Here is a 15,602-nt window from a genome sequence, read left to right on the forward strand (position 1 = left end):
CTACAGGTAAGTCAATTACAATAAGAATGTTTACATTATGGAAGTTGGATCAAAGCATTTCAAAATTATCAGTATGACTGATCTGACATGTCTTGGTTTTTTCTTCCATATTGCTCACAAACATTCTGAAAATTACTTCTTGAGTTAGGGTAGGCAACATTTGTCAGTATCTTTCAATTTTTAATTTTTTCAATTTTTAATGGTATAGAAAACACACTTCCTGCCCTTTTCTATCATTTAATCATAAACTAGACCAATTTCTAAAATTCAGATTTCTGCAACATTGGAAATTAATGCTGAATTTTGCTGATAAGGGCTGCTCAAAGTGGGAAGGATCAAACATTCCCAATATTTAAGTTTTCAGGGAGGATATACTTGAATCCTCTTCTTTCCTCCTACAGTTACCATTATGGGTAAGCAACTTAAAATGAACTCCTTGTACAAGACAAGTTAAATGTTCCCTCCCAGGAGGGCCTCAATTCCTGACTTCAAATAATAGGGTTGTAAAGGAGAGTGGGAAGCAAAAGGAGACAATGAGTCAAAGAAAGTACCACGGGAAGGTAGCTCTGGTTTTGCATCTGAGTTTTTACACTTCACTGTACTCCTAGACACATTCTGGAAGTAGAATAAAGTGCTCTTCTGCCAGCTCCTGGCACTGCATTTGCATTGAGCCCTGGAGTGGTTCTGCCTCCAACCAGCTTCATCACTCAGCCCAAAAGAAATTAAGCGTGAATAGTTCTGCCAAAAAGATGATCATCTGTTAATAGAACTAGTTCTGGACACCCCAGGGAGTGAGGCACCTGAGACAGATCAGCTCTTCACACACAGATGCTGAAGGCACATCACTCTCAAGCAGGCAGAGCTCAGTTTCTAGGTCAAATCACTGCACAGTTGGGCCTGATGTCCACAAAATTTAGGAATACAGAGCCAAGGCTACAGGATAGAGAGTGAAGACAGTTCTCCAGCAGTTAGGATGTCCTGGGATGTGAATTGAGAGAGAAGTGCTCCACACTGCACAGCAAAGACTGGCTTAAGTAAACCAAGTACTTAAGTAAACCAAGCGTGTTTAAAAGTGTACTTCTCCCATTCACAATTTCCATGAATTTTTCAGAAGGTCTAAGAAGGTCTGATTCTGAAAAGGTAAATTAACTCCTTATCTGTTCATACTTAAAGCTTTCCAAAAAGCAGGCCTGAAGTCTGGAATAAATTCAGCAGGCAGCAATATCTTGACCTTACATAGAAATATTTGTTTAATAAAACTACAGTTTTATCAGACTGTTTCCTTCTGTTTCCTTTCTGGTAGGTAATGGAAGCTACACCCACTACTTCACTTTGACGTGTGTAACCCAGAAAAGCCTCAGCTCGCTGTAAAAACGCCAAGTGATACGTTTCTTTGTTAGAAGATGCCTCGGGGCTCTTGTCGCATTCTTCTAAACACGTCAGGAAAAACGAAATGCATTGTTAACAGCTAGTAGAAAAGCACTACACATTAGTCATTCTTCTCCTGAATGGAAAAGAACAATTTCTCATGAAATATCGTTCCCATTATATTCCTAGATTGCTTTGCTGGGTAGCTGCTCTGTCTTTCACAAGCCTCAGGCTGAAAATAGGGATTCTGAAAGAGAAATTTTGATTCTTTGAAAAGAATTAAAGGAAAATGTGAAAGTTCTCACTAGAAGGATTTTGTAAAGACTGGTGCTAATCAGCTTCTTGAAGTGTTCTTAAAGATTAAACAAATAAAAATCAAGTCAAAATGAAAAACTGAGACTTCTACACTTGAAAGACATCAAAATGAGAAACTCTGAAATCCACAAATGACTCCCCTTTTTCTGAGCCAAAATCTTGTCAAAACCAGCATTTTATGAACATTTCAACTTTGAGAGAAAACAGCTTTACCACCGAATTAGGCACATCCAGCATCTCAGCCAGAAAGGCCAATGCAAAAAGAGAAGCTGCAAGACACGAAGAGAAGAAACCCAGGCAGCTGGAGGAGCAGAGGTGCAGGTGCAGTGTCTGTGTGCCCAGGGCTCCTCCAGTGCCCATTCCTGCCCCAGCAGATGTGCCCCAGCAGATGTGGCCCAGCAGTGGCACCGCTGTCCTGTCCCAGCTGCTCTGCTGGGCGGCTCTGAGAGCCGGGGGATCCCTCTGCAATCAGCTACTCCCGCCTGGCCGGGGCTGCTGGCCCTAATGCTGCTTTTGTGGCCCAGCATTGTCCAGCAGAAAGGCTTCAGCTGCTCCTCAATGCCTGTCAGTGCTCACTAGGGCTGCACTATAGCTGAGGTTTTGCCTGGTGCCACAGCAAAACCGCGGCTATTTATCCACTTCTTATTTCCAGTTCGCACTCCTTCCGAGCAGGGCACACAAAGACACGGATAAATGGCAATTAAATCAACCACAATGGGCTGTGTTAACTACTGGTAACTAAGAAGCCACCTTGATCCCTCTCTGCATCTAAGATATTCAGCACATGACACAGAGGCCTCAGCGCACAAAGACTTTTCAATTTCGGATTAAATGTGTTGCATTGGAAATAGCCCTGGTAAGCCCCAGCAGCAGATTAGAACTGGCAAAGAGGGACAAATGAATGGCTCAGGGAAGTCAGTGGGGATAAACAACTGCACTGGAAGGAGGGGTGCAACCAAACCCACTATTTTTAAAATAGTTTTACCACCTTCCCATGTTTCTGGCCCCTGCAAATTGCCTGGCGGAGAGAGAAATTCTGTGGACTGGCTGTTTTAACAAAGCCTGATTCCACTTGCTGGAGTTCTGGTTCTTTAGGATCAAAATCTAAAAATAAAAAATAAAAAATAAAAAATATGCCGTCCCTTGGGAGACTTAACCAAAACCTGCACCAGTAAGAATGAGACTGAGCCACAGCACAACTGGAGAAGGCAGACCCAGGGCAGGTGTGAGCTCTCCCCAAGAGCACATGTTGGTAGCTGCAGTTTTTCATAGGAAGATTATCTGCTTCCAGCTTTCATGATTGCTTCTGAAAGCATGGCTTCCTACTTTCAGGATTTTCCTGCAGAAAATTTTCCAAGTTGCTCTCCAGATGATTCACATTTAGTCTTAGAGACTATTTTTAGCTGCTTTTATTTCAGCACGCGTTCTTGGAGAGCCCCTGCTATTTATGTGGTCGACATTTCCCTCCTCTTGTCTCCTCTGGGGAGAAGCTCCACGAGGCAGCTCTTGGGAGCAGAGCCTGCACATCATTCCTGCTTTTGCGTGCTCCACACAGCAAAGCCAGAGCACTCCTGAGCTTGACAGCAGCAGTTTTTATCACCATGAAGACAGATAATGGAAAGCAAACAAGCCAAGGAAAATCAAACACACTCCAGCTCCTCAGAGTGTTTGCAAGGCCATTCTCAGGCTGCTTTGGGCAAAGGTCTGATGATCTGGAGACTGAAGGCATAATCATGCAGCAAATACAGAGGCAGATGGGTACAAGTGAGCAATAAAAATCCTGAGAAAATTGCTGCAATATGTCTGGGGTAAACCTGACCCCAAGACATGAAGTCACCTCTTTGTTAGGGTCACACAGCTTTAAAAAAATGGGAGATATTAGATTATCAGTGGGTTCACAGCCAACATCAAGGTAGATGTACATATGCTGTTCAAGCCAGACACTGATGTCTTAGAGATTAGTTTTGTAATGTTCACACAGATATTATGGGATATAGTTAGCAATAACCCAAATCACACACACCTAAATAATGTTTCCAGCCCAAGAGGCAGCTCTGCAAGTGGGAAACTGCCTTGTATCAGCTTTCACTGATTTCTTTCACATATGGGAATAGTGCTGAAGTATGAAATCATTTTTACACTGGTAAAGTCCCACAGATGAAAGTCTGTCTTGCTTTAATGAAACCCATAAAAAAGGCTATTTTTATGAAACACAGAAGATTAATATTGTGAAGTTTCTGCTGGTCTTCCAAGTGTGGTTAAAGTTCTTGAACGAGTCTAAATTTTGGCTGGATAGAGTTTGGATTCATCCTGCACACACAGAGGACACATCCAAGCACTAGGCAACCCAACTAAACCAGAAGAGAATGAGCTGAACACGAAGGCAAAAAGCAATTTCAAGGTACACATGTTAAACAATTGTATTTTTTATCTTTGCTGTCTTCCTTGGCTTACAACTAAATCTCTACCATGGAGACATTCAGCACACTCTAATATGCAACCCCATCTTTTAAGAGCATCCTGTGTATTGATCCCCAAAGTATGGCTCAAGCTCATTAGCTTATAATCTGCTGGGTTAGGAAGAGCTCCTGGGGAGCCAACATATGGATGTACTCTGACCACATTATCAGCTGCAGGGCAGCAGCTCAGCCCATTGCACTAAGCAGTGGAGCTGGGCACACTCTTTCCTTGTGACCAATATGGCAATAATTAGGGCTGCTCTGTGGTTGAGTAGACTAAAAGATTTGACAGACCAAATTTATCCCAGGAGTAATTCCAAGGAGATGGAGGAGTTACACACCAGGAGTTATGGCCCACTGTGCTCCTCTCCTTGAAACCTCTGCTTGAAAATATTAGTTACTTGCACACTGAAGTCTGGGCTACTAAACAGTAATTAGACAGCTACGTGGGAAAGAATTACCTGATTGTGAGATGATTAATTACCATGCTGTCAAGATATGATTATCCTGGATCTAGGGAATACACTGCATTTGTTCTTTGCTCCTTACAAGATGATGATGGCAATATAAAGCCCTTCTGCCCTAAATGAACAGCAAAAGAGCTCAGACAGTAGCACTCAGTACCCAGGGCTTAAGTGAAGGTAGGAATATGCAGGACAGATTGACACAGCTCAGTCCTGTCACTGTAGGTCAAAAACAGACAATGAAACAGCTGCACAAAGACACCTGCACCATCCCTCAAAGGCACTCAGTGCACCACTCCTGACATCCAGTGTGCAGCCTTACAGCAGGACTGAAGCAATTTCTGACCACCTCTGTTTGGCAGTGTAGGCACCCTGCTTCAAGACCATCAGTTCCAAATTTTAGCATTGCAAATATTTTTAAGCCTTGTAAATTTTATAAATGCCTGTAGGGACTGGAGGATAAACAGCACACCAGCTGTGGCTCCTGAGACACCAGGGAAAGGCAGGGAGGCTGATGTGATAGGGAGAAGCAAGATTTCCAAAACTGGCTGCCAGCTTCTAGCAAAACACAGCCTGATCTAATCAGTTGAACAAGCCTTTTCCACAGGGGTGCAGCAAACTTTTAATGCCACCCTTGTGCAGTTTTGTAAAGTAGATTTGGCACAATCTCCCTAGACCAGCAGCTGCATAAACTAGTGCAGGTAAGCACACAGGCATGTGCCTTCAGCACCATCCAGAGCTTTGATCCTTCCCCTGGCTGAGGAAAGAGAACCCTGCTTTGCTCTGCCTTTCATTTGGGCAGGCTCTGCAGACAGAGGAACAAGGAAAGGCACTCTGGAAAATTATAAGCCTTTGAAATTCAGTATCAAATTCCACCTACTGCTGTTATAGATGCTAAGATAGAAAAGCTGGCCCAGCAGACAGGGCACCAGCTGAGTACCTGTTCCCACTCGATGATGGACATCTTCTGTGACCTCAGTGTTACGCAGGTACCTGGCTTATCTGGAAACCAGTCTGACTCTGCCACCAACCTGGGCCTTATCCCTGAACAGCTCAATGTATCTTCAGACTTGGATGAATAACAATTTTCTTGCTTCCAGAGAAGCTGCAAAAGGAATTCATTAGAGCCTGTAAAGCACTTTGATAGTATAATAATGGAATAAGTATTGTAAATAGTTTTTATGATAATTTCTTCATCTACATAACTCTGGCCTCAGCCTCCAGGAATTTAACTGATATATGGTATGTGGAATAAATCTCTCAGAAGTTACAAGCCTCTGTACCAAGTTTGCAGATCATTTCCACATCTCTCCACCCAAGCAGGGCCACCCCACACTTGTCCCTGCAGGATACGGGAAAGCAGCTGCTGGGAGATGACAGTGAGTGATAGCTGCAGTGCACTGGGAATTGTGCTCCTTCCCACAGCTTTGGCACCAGCCTTAGGGGGAAACAAGAAGGATAGCAACCCCTTTAAAATCCCCTCATGACTAAGGCCATGGCCACCCAGCTCTCTTGGGATGGAGGTGTGTGGGCAGCTTTCCCTGGCTGGTCCACTGTTCCAGCTGGGGTATTCCCAATCCTGTAAGCAAATGTCATTAGCACTTCTCACATTCCAGCCCTCCTGCTGGGCCAGCTCCTGGCAAATCCTTAATTCCAGATAAACCAAAGCACACAGGTGCTTCAGAACCAGCCCCTTCAAAAGCATCAGCAATAAAGTCCCTGTGCATACTGGTGACACCAGGCCTCCCAGCCACCACCTCCCTGGGAACCCTCAGCATTCAGGGTGCTGAGCACCCTGTGCTGAACTTTGCCTCTGTGTCACCCCTTAACTAGACAGCTCCTAATTAACAACCTTGTGTGAGCCCAACCAGCTCTAGACAGTATTTTCAAATATGACCACTGTGAAAAAAAAAAAAAAAATAGGTCAAAAGGATTATACAGGGTGACTAATGATTGCTGCATGCTGGGCTGAGATGTGAAGTCTGGCTGTGTTTTCAAAGGTGCATAATATGTCCTTGTCTGACCTGTGGTGCTGTTGACACTTTTTCTGAGTTGATGCCTTCTCACAAATCCCCATTAGGCTGGAAGCTTGAACATCCACCATGAATGATGGCAGCTGAATGTAAGGACTATCAAACTTTGCAGAACTCCCATTTAAGTTTCACTTCACTTCTTAAAAGCCAGGGAGCAGAGGCAATATTCTAACTGTCAGGCCCTTTGGAGTTGTTTGCTGAGGGATGTGGCTGCTGTTCTCAGACTTGGGGCAGGACATGTTAATTCCATGACAGTTCTCTGGAGCTGGACAAGAGATAAGAGGAGGGGGCTACTCTGCTCAGCAGAGCTGGCAGCTACAGTCAGGTGAATGTCCCCTGCCAGCCAACTTGCCATCCAGACAGTCAGAACTTACTTATCCTTATTTTACTGATAGGGAGGACAGCATGGTATATGGAGGGCATGGTTCAGCTGCCCTTCCCAAAAACACAGGAGGTTTGTAGCAATAGGAAAATGAGTTCAGCTGTTTTCTTTTCTGGTCCTATGTTTAGTGTTAGAGTCCCTCCAAATACACCTTTTATTAAGAGGGAAGTTAGAAATAATCTTTCTTGGCTGACAAATGTTCATTAGCCAAATATTTGTATCAACTTCTCCATCTTGGTCACAGAAACATGCCCCTTTTTAGCTACAGAATTTGGAAGAATAGCTATATTTGGCTATAGCTCAGCCAAACCTACAGCTCCCCACAGGAACTCTGGGACAACAAGTGCTGCAGCAGCCTGAGAGAATGATAGAAAGCAGCCTTTTGTTTCTATTATGGTCCCTTCACAGGCACTAAGGCTGTAAATATCACCAGAGTGAAGTTTCCTCAATAAACATAAACATACCAGGAAAAACATGACCTCTGGTTCAGCTTCACTGTGAAGAGGAACTGGGAGACATTTGGTGTCAGACAGCAAGGCCTTGCACATGGGCTGTTGGCAGAGCAGGGTGTGATGATGCCAGACTGGGTGATGCTGGGCTGAGCCTGGAGCAGGGAACAGCAGGTGCAGATCTGCTGTAGGAGGCAAGACCTTCAATTCATACAGCATTTATTTCAGGGTGCCTCAGGGAAAACTCCCAGCTTCAGCAGAAAAGTACAGCTGTCCCATAGAGCTCAGAGTGTGGGCAAGGCTGTGACAATATTAGCACCATCCAGACCTTTCAGATTGATTTGCACCTTTTGGGTGATGTTTGCATTTACACAAAGTATGAGGAAGGGCAGCACCTAGGTACATCCCCCAGATGCCTTTAGATTAGACCTGTGCTAGTTCCCAGGTGATTCTACACTGGCCAAAGGATAGAAACTCCTTGCTATAGCAAGAGCAGAGCTCTGTGACTGAGCAGCTATGGCTGGGGTCCCACTGAGGCACTGCTAAGCCCAGGCTTGTAGAAAGCTTGAACTCCTCACTCCTGAGGTACAGCACATAATGCAACAGAGAATCCACTTCCTCCCAACTGTTAGGTCTCTGCAATCACAGGCTGAAAAGGATAATTTTGTACAAATCCCCCAATTTAAATCAACCCCAAAGTGACAAGAATACTTTTCTTGCTTTTTAAAGAAGAGTCTGCTGGAGCTAACAGTGTGATTGTTCCATAAATCAATTTCTCTCCCAAGTGTAAAATCTCCACTCGCTCATTCTGTGTCTTTCATTCTAATTAAATAGTGATGTGAAGTAATCAGCAGTATTGTCAGTGGCATGGTGCTACACAGATACTTCTGCATATACAATATTAGAGGGAAATGAAGCCATGAAGAAGATTCCCACCCAGCATCTGCACCATGATCTGCAGTGCAGGCTGGAAAAACCCAGTGAAAACCAAGACACCCCATAATTTTGGGGTGAGTCCAGCCAAGGGCCTGCAGTGCCCCATGTTCTGTAAAGAATAGGTCACGGAATGGGCTCTCCCTGTGCTAAATATGACCTTTCTTTACCATTTCAGCAGGGAGCAAAATACATATATTTGTCTAGTTACCTTTCTACTTCCATAATTGCTCAAATTAAAACACTGAACTACTCTTGAACACTGATCCCTGCCCTTGACACTCGCCTCTCCCTTCTGATCAATCACATTCAGTATGGAAGTGTTCGGATGCCGTGGGAAAAGATGTCCTATGAGGCAGTGGGTTGTCAGAACAGGGGAAACTCTGAGACCCCCTGAGTCATCTGAGAAGCAGTTCCAGATGCTGAGATGCGTCAGGAAGCAGAAGATGTGTGGTCCATGTGGTTCTTGTTACCCACGGGCTCTCGTGGAAGCGTCAGGAGCGCCAGGGCAGCCCCAGCCTCCTGCAAAGTGGGATGTGTGCCTCCTCAGCAGACCTGCACATGCCAGCCCCAGGGAGCCATGCTAACAGAGGTCAGAGGGGATGTCCTAACACAGTCTGAACTCATGGGAGCTTATTCAGAAGTGTCCTTCCTCTCTTGGGTATCAGTTCCCTGAGACATTGCATAGGAAGGTGAGTCCATGCACAATGCAAGTATCTAAGTCAAACTAAATATGACCACTTCCTTCAGTAAATCTTGAAATACTCCTACTAGTGCTGGTTTCTTTCCTTTCCAGTGTTCTCCTTCTAAAATGAAGTGATCCTGTCCTCCCAGGAGAGAGGCAAAGGAACACATGACAGGCACTATAAAAATACAATCAAGAGAGACTCTTCCTGTGAAGGTTTTTGATCTAGTAAGACTAGAACAACTAGAGGAAAAGCACGTCCCTCAACAGTACAGCAAGTAATGCCCTGGCTCTACGTCAGAAAACATCTAACAATTTTGTTTATGGGGGTAAATTAGTGACTTCAACAACTGCAGAGAAAGTGCTCCAGGACTCTTCCCCAGCCCTAGGACCTTGCCTCAAGAAGCACATGGGGCAATGTTATCCAGCACATTTCACTGCTAAAACTCTTCTTTGTAAACCAGCAGGGTATCAGTCACTCTTGGCAGGGCACCTTCTGCAATATTTGAGCACAAACTCTTTCCCCTTTGATTTGAGAACCACACCATGACACAGGATGTCTCCTGATGGCAGTGTTTTGTCAGGGTGCAGTAATCTGAGAAGGCTTCCTCAGAGTTTCTTTATAGGCAAGGAATTGTACTAGAGGATAGCTGAACTCTGAATTTGCTGCACAAAACTCCCTTTTATAATTCCCTATAATATCTCACATTGGCTGGGCAGTGAGACAAACAGAAACATTTCAGTGCAGTTTCAAAACACAGTGGAAAGAAAAAGCTGGTGATTTACTTTGCCACTTGACTGACAGCTTCCCAGGTGACAAATCTGTGGCAGCTTCCACAGCCAGATAACCCTGCAAAATGTGATTCACAGTGGGATGGTTGTTGATCCTTGTGCTGAACAGTTCAGAGGAAAACAAATATCTGTGAAAGGCAATATTTATCTGTTAGTCTCATATAATATTCTGCATTACTGATTTCCATAAAAATCAGATCTCAGAGGTGCAGTGAAATACTGACTTCATTCATTATTCAGGACTCCTCACTTTTACACAATAATAACTAGTCTATGAAATATTCTGAGGACTGACAAGTCATTTTAAATTCTGAAAACCCAAAAAGAAACCCTGTCAAGGGTGAAGCTGTAAGAGTTGAAAGGAAAGAGATATATGGGTAAAACTCCTACTGTAACAGTCTCAAAAGCTTCCAAGGTGGGGAAGAACTCCCAACCAGCTCAGCAGGAACCAAGCTTGTTTGTCTCATGTTCTTAAGTTGATTTTTATCATCTAAGAATCTGACAAACAGTTATCCATGGTTCTTCAATACCCCTCTCCATTCTGGACAGGTTCCCACCTTCCATGCACTAGACCTTTCCACGACTGTGCCTTAGGGCACTGTAACCATATGGTCCATCTCCTGATCAAAGACACATGCCCCAGTTATCCACAAAAATGTTCCCCAATGGCATCAGCCTTCAAGGGCACAATAATTAAGAATTCATTGAAGCAACAAACACCATTAATTTTTTCAACATGCTTATGGCAGTAATAAATATAGAACAGTTACAGATATAGGAAACTTCTTGTGGAGAATACACAAAAATATCCAAGGTTCTTTCTGTTGCTGTGTCACCAAAACAAGACAAACATTCTCTCTGCCGGGTGAAGAAGGTGGCAACACAGTCAAGTAAGTTGAGAAGTTCCCCCCATTTTAAATGAGGTCAGGCTTTGCTAGAGTGCTATAAAGAAATTTCTACCATGGGCAAGACAATTTACATAAGTATGGCACTACTCTATACAAATGGGTAGCCAAAACTCTGTGATGTATTTGCACCATATTTATGTATTTGCTGTATCTATCAAAGGGTGCAGAGCCTGCAAACTTTCTCTCCTGCAGTCATTATCCTGCCTGGCTCTACATGGTGCTGTACAAACACACACTGAGGAAGCCTTTTCCCCAAACAATATGTGGAGTGGCCAGAGACTGATGGCCAAAGGTAATAAAGGAGCAGGATTCACACCAGTGTCTCCTCACAACTCTCAGGCTCCATGGCTGAGGATAAATCCAAACCTCTTGCACAGTCAAACAGTTTGTTATCACAATCCATTTACACAGGCTGGCACAAACTCCAAGGAATCATCCTTTTTGATTTGCCTTTTTTACTTTGTGCGTTCCTTTTCCAAACCCTTCCTAGCCTTGGTGGTTCAGACTGAACCACCAGATTCACACTGTCAGCCCAAAACGCTCATCAGCATTTGTGTCAGCTCTGTATCAACACCGCCATGCTTGTCTTATTATTCCAGCTTCAGCTTCCTAGCAGCTTATCATAACCAAGTTCCAAAACAATCCTGGGACCAACGGTACACACCCACCCAAAGTGCTGCTCTGTCTCAAGCCTGTTCCCCAGCTGATGCTGGAGTCTGCTGGGCGTTTACAGTAACAGCCTGGGTAGAAAGGTGAGCCAAATAGAAGTTTGGCAAATTAAATCCTAATTAACAAGGCCTCTCAGGGGCCTAATTAATTTTGCCTAAATTTCCGTAAGCTCAGAAAACATTAACAATTGACACTTTCTTTCCTATTTCTCATCTGTAGCTGCTGGAGCAAGGAGCCCCTTTAACCAGTGCCAAAACTGGTTTAGATTCTGCAAGGAAAGAAATTATCTCCCTGTTCCACTGAGCTTAGGATGAACCTGAGCAGCCTCTTGCTGGCACGTAATTGCTTAACAGAAGCTGCATTTCTCTGCATGCCCATCCTAGACAGGGCCTCTGTGTCCCTGACTGAAAGAAGGTCAAATAGCCCATATCTCTTCTTAATTTTTAATCGCAATTTCATGCTGTTATTTCAGCTGCTGGAGGCAGTGTAGCACAAATCCCTCAGGAGTAATTCCTAGATACTCTCTTGTAGGCTGGCCTACTTTTTCTTCCTGTTCAGTTACAAATTGCTTCTCTGAGCCCAGATGTGTGGCAGTGCTGGCAAAGCCTGCCTCCACCCAGACAAAGTCATTCTACACTGCAGCATGTAAAAATAAAAACAACAAAAAACCCCAACAACTTAAAAATCACGTTTTGATTCTTCTTTGATTCTTCTCCAGTTTCTAAAAACAGACAGGATAATCAAGATCTCATTTCAGCTCCATAAGCCCAGCTGAGTATGATGGTTTAATTTTAAACAGTTCTTTGCCTCTGATGCAGGATTGCCATGGTCCCCCTGTGGCACTTCTGTGACACTTTGCTGTGTCAGAGTCCCACAGCAGGACAGGTCACAGCCCTGCCAGGAAAACCTGAGGGGACACCTGAGTGAGCAGAACAAAGACCATGTGGTTTTGTGAGGACTTTGGATGTGGCAAGAGCTGGGACTGACATGAGAGACAAAGGACGTGGGAAAGGTGTCCTGGAGCTTTCATAACTGGGAAAAGAATTGGGCAATTTCATGAACTGTCTGGGTCACTTTGGTGGCAATTCTTGAGGCTACTGAAATGTTTTTGAACCCTGAAATATACACAGCAACAGCTGTGTGACAGAAATGACTCTTGTAAGATTTCACTGATGGAAGAATGTTTTTATTTCAGTGGGAAAATTTCTAGCAGTATGTGCAGCTATTGTTTTGAAAAATGAAAGAAGCCACCTTTAAAAAACAACACTGCTCTCAGGTTTGTCAGAGAAGTTAAAAGGCAGAAAAGAAACAGTCAGATCCTTTTTGCTTGCTTGTGCAATGAGGGATTTTGCTGGTTTAATCAGCTAGAACATCCCTCTGTGTTTGACTTTCTCTTTACAGTTTTATAGTAACCTGGAATCTTGGTTTTATCAACCAGCTTTTACACGTTTACATAGAAATTTATTCTTCCAAAAAAACCAAACCCACAAATAAAAAGAAAACAACCAATTTGAACCAATATTATTTACTAAAAAAAAAACCCCAAATCTATACTTCAGTTTCACAGCCCTATCACTGTAAATACTCCAAGAAGAAAAAAAGATAATTGTGATTGTCCCACAATCTTCCATAAACGAAGCAGAAATTCCCCAAGCAGCAAGGAGAAATGATACAAAGTAGAATAAGAAATAAATTAAAAAAAATCATGAAAGAGAGAGCCAGTGTCAATTTATGAACCAGAGGACAAAGATTTCCTTGTCACACAAGTGTCAAGAAACCCAGTGAATGCTGTGTGCCCTGCCCTCACACAGCTACTTTATTACAGGTATTCACTATTCCCCAAGGGCCGTGGATCAGTCAGGATTTGTTCAGCACCTCTGACTGAGCAGTTGCACTTCTTTCACAGGAACACAAGGGGCAAGGTGAGTGCTGTCATAATATTTCTTTGCTTTTGTTGCTAAGAATGCTGTACTCAATACACACCACAAATTAAAGTGGGCAGCTTTTTAGTACATCAAACAAAAGGCAAAAGGCACTAAGCCACAAAACCATAGTTACCTGAAGGATTAAACCATAAGGATGTGGCTTCCTCAATAAAAGAGACCAACTTTTAGCTTTCAGTCATGTCACAGCTTCTACCTAAGGATGGTGCTGTGGTGCCCTGTATGAGGAGCAGGTGACAATACTGTGCCACAGCCTAAATTGGTTTATCCAAGGATGGGAGGAATATTTTGCCATGGCAACTGACAGTTTCAGAAGAAACACCCCCAAAACTCTGCTCTGCCAGAAAATCAGCAGATTAAAAGGTTGAAGATAATGCCTCAGAAAGAAAATTAAGGTTGAGACAGAAAATGTCTATTAAACAGTGGTTCTGCCAAAGAGAGAGGTGACAGGCTTCAAAATGGTAAAGCTCTAAATGCTATACAAAACACCACCTGAGCCACAGAAAAAAATACTCAAAAAAAGAGACACAGATAACAACAATAAGTGTATACAATTACTTTCCTATGGATGCCTTGAAGGATGCTCCAGTCAGAGCTTCATCTCTGTTGCCAAGTCACAGCTGTGATGTCTGAACCAGGCAGTCACACTTCCCCGTCTCAAACCACCCAGCTAAATTTAGTCCTAAGAAACAGTAAATTCTAACTCAGACAAGACCCTATCACCAATTCAGCCCAGATGCTGGATTCTCATAGGGCACTACCTGAATCAACACTTTGCACTGAGAAACTCCATTCTGAGAGCTGAGGCTTCTTTGCCAGGTCACTCCCCAGCCCTGCTGGCCTCAGACACTGTGGCTGCATTTGGGGGGGGTGTTGTGCCAAGAACTGGGTGGGAAAAGATTTCTCCAGCCTGCAGGCTTGAAGATCTCAGAGTATTTTGGTGGCCCAGCCCAGGATGAGAAAGTCAAAAACTCAGATTTCTCTCTAAAGAAAACCCAAAATACATTTTGAGAAAGAGAAGAACTATTTTTGATCAGGCCAGAGTGTCTCATTTCTTTTGAGTTATTTTATGTGTGTTTTATATCACAACTGAGCAAAAATTACTTCAGGGACAAAGTAATTTCCCCTTTAAAAATGTCAGCTAAATAAAAATAATATAAAAAATATAAAAAATGCAAGCTGGTTTTAAAAAAGAAAATAATCTTCAATCTCTTTTATGGCTGTGTTTGGAGGAGTTGGCATTTATTTTGCTGAAAGGTGCCTGCCTTGCCCCAAGTGCAGAACTGCTCGTTCTCAGTGCAGCAGTTCTTCAGGGCAGCATTTCACAGCATTTCAGCCAGAGGGGCAGCTTATTTTTTATGCAGGTGTTTTGACCAAGGACAGTTATTTTTGCATGTATGCACAACCATAAAAAATAAAATTCAGAATATCCCCAGGTGAAGGCAGGCAGTTTCCATGTAAATGAATCCCACATGGGGGCCCAACTGTGCTCTGCATTGCTTTTGGTAATTGCTCACTGGGGGCTTCTCAGCAGTTGCAGTTAATGTTGCTTTTTGATACTAAAAAACAAAAAAAAAGGAAAAATGAATTGCTGAGAGTGTTGCCTGTAGAGGTTACAATAAACTTCTCACTGGTGCAGACAGTGCACAGTGCCTGTGTAAAATCCTGCCTAGAACAGGCACTTTTTTTTCTCTATAACTGTATGGCTGCACTTGACCAAGCTTTTCTCCCATCTTACCCCTCCAATGGCCTCAGGAACAACCCCAGTGGTTGATCTAACACCTGCCAGGGTCTAAGAAGTGTTTCTACCAATTTCAGTAGAGCTGGGATCAATCCTGAGGCTGGGCTCCCAAAAGGCCATGTCTGGAGATGCTGAACATCCTCATTTCTCGGGGATGCAGCAGAAGCTGAGGGGAAGGAGAACCTGGAAGATTGAGGAGCACAGGATGTAACACAGACTTCTGGATGTACAGGTCCCATGGTGGCAGCAGGACACAGCAACCCCCCAGCAGCTTGGCAAAGGGAGCAATTTGCAAACATGAACTGTGTGATCCCAGGGGGGCAAAAACAACACACAATTCTGCCCTAGAACACTGGCAACTTGGTGGTCAAGGTGGGGTCATTGCTTCTAAAGACAGAATATATGAGAAGAAAATTTAAAATATTGTGGTTACAGACTCTCCTGCTACCTTCTTCCACAGC

At 43.6% G+C, this 15,602-nt stretch overlaps 1 protein-coding gene across 2 annotated transcripts in view; it reads right to left on the reverse strand.

The window, feature by feature from the left end:
- RAB11FIP4 (RAB11 family interacting protein 4) overlaps positions 1 to 15,602 on the reverse strand; it is a 114,107-nt gene that overhangs the window by 50,234 nt on the left and 48,271 nt on the right. The gene's annotated exons all lie outside the window — the stretch shown is intronic.

This window comes from Oenanthe melanoleuca, chromosome 18 (assembly GCF_029582105.1).
Source record: "Oenanthe melanoleuca isolate GR-GAL-2019-014 chromosome 18, OMel1.0, whole genome shotgun sequence".
Classification (NCBI taxonomy): domain Eukaryota; kingdom Metazoa; phylum Chordata; class Aves; order Passeriformes; family Muscicapidae; genus Oenanthe; species Oenanthe melanoleuca.